Source organism: Moschus berezovskii, chromosome 9, assembly GCF_049115385.1.
Source record: "Moschus berezovskii isolate FMDL1 chromosome 9, NW_MosBer_1.0, whole genome shotgun sequence".
NCBI classification, from domain to species: domain Eukaryota; kingdom Metazoa; phylum Chordata; class Mammalia; order Artiodactyla; family Moschidae; genus Moschus; species Moschus berezovskii.
Genome location: NC_142468.1, coordinates 101,474,745 through 101,476,638, shown reverse-complemented (window position 1 = coordinate 101,476,638; position 1,894 = coordinate 101,474,745). Strand labels below are relative to the sequence as shown.

The 1,894-nt window shown below is 43.0% G+C and overlaps 1 pseudogene; it reads right to left on the bottom strand.

Annotated features, from left to right (window-relative positions):
- Nucleotides 1-723: 723 nt before the first annotated feature.
- LOC148776720 (olfactory receptor 4K13-like) lies at nt 724-1,660 on the bottom strand (annotated as a pseudogene).
- Nucleotides 1,661-1,894: the final 234 nt, after the last annotated feature.

Below are 1,894 nucleotides of genomic sequence, written 5' to 3'. Positions count from 1 at the left end.
AGAGTCTTTTCCAGTGAGTCAACTCGTCGCATGAGGTGGCCAAAGTATTGCAGTTTCAGCTTTAGCATCAGTCCTTCCAGTGAACACCCAGGATTGATCTCCTTTAGAATGGGCTGATTGGATCTCCTTGCAGTTTAAGGGGCTCTCAAGAGTCTTCTCCAACACTACAGTTCAAAAGCTTAAAGACCTGCTAAAATAGTAAATACTTTGGCCACTTCATGCGACGAGTTGACTCACTGGAAAAGACTCTGATGATGGGAGGGGTTGGGGGCAGGAGGAGACGGGGACAACAGAGAATGAGATGGCTGGATGGCATCACCGACTCGATGGACATGAGTTTGAGTGAACTCCAGAGTTGGTGATGGACAGGGAGGCCTGGCGTGCTGTGATTCATGGGGTCGCAAAGAGTTGGACACACCTGAGCAACTGAACTGAACTGAACTGAACTGAAAATAGTAAAAGAAACATTCGAGGAAGTTTTTCTAGATAAAGAAACTAAGCTGCAGAGAATTTATTCATTTTGTTCAAATTTGCATGAGAGAAAGTGGTGAAGGTGGGATTTCAACGCACACCTGCCAGACTGTAGATATTATGCATTTAAACATTAAGGGTGACAATAGGGAGGCTTCCTTTTTAACAATCACACATACTGTTTTACAGAACTTGAAATGCATTTAAAGTGCATTCCTAAATAATGTCCAAACACCTCTTCAGCGGTGTCATCTACAAAGCGTGCTTTGAATTTGTATGTCGAGTCTTTATCTTCCAAATGGCTGCTTTTACCTCTTGATTCCTTAATGTATAAATAATAGGATTTAAGAGAGGTGTGAAAATCGTATAAAACACAGAAAGAATTTTGTCTATGGAATATCTGCTGAAGGGCCATACATAGATAAAGACACAAGGGGCAAAGAACAGTCACTACTGTGATGTGTGCTGAGAGAGTGGAGAAAGCCTTAGAGGGACCACTGCCAGTGTGGTGCCTGACAGAGTAAATAATTACCGTGTAGGAGACAAGCAGGAGGAGGAAGCAGATCAGGGACAGGAGGCCGCTGTCAGCAATGACCAGGAGTTGGAGCACATAGGTGTCCTCGCAGGCGAGTTTGATCACAAGGGGTAGGTCACAGAAAAAGCTGTCCACAACACTGGGACCACAGAAGGGCAAATTCAACATGAAAGCCATTTGACTAGACGAGTGCACAAATCCAACTGCGTTAGAGGATAGCAGTAGCCCAGTGAGCACTCGTGGGCTCATGATGGTCATGTAATGGAGGGGTTTGCAAATGGCAACGTATCTGTCTATTGCCATGGCTACAAGCAACATCATCTCACTCCCACCTAGGAGGTGCATGAAGAACATCTGAGAATAACATCCCCACCAGGAGATGGTCTTCCGGTCTCGGAGGAAATCTACAATCATCTTAGGGGTAGCAAAAGAAGCCAGGATCATATCAATACAGGAGAGATTGATAAGCAGAAAATACATTGGTGTGTGAAGGCATGAGTCAAAGATCACAGTGACTAAGATGAGGAGGTTTCCCAACACAGTCCCTCCATAGACCACAGAGAATCCCAGAAAGAATAAAATCTGAAGATTCTGAGATTTGGAAAGTCCCAGCAAAATGAACTCAGATACCACTGAATGGTTTGTCTTTTCCATGTCATCCACTTGTCTGGTTGTCTACTTAATCCTGTAATAATCAAAATGAGTAAGAATAAGGAGTAGGAAAATTATGCTTACATAAGGGTGGTTCATGCTGATGACCAACTTCGCTATTTAGATAGGGTATTTGAATTTATAAGCACCTTCTACTTTTGGGAATTTTTGTTGGTCAGTGATTTACTAAAAGGTCCAGAGAAGTATCCAAATAAGGGTAGAATTCAGAATATACAT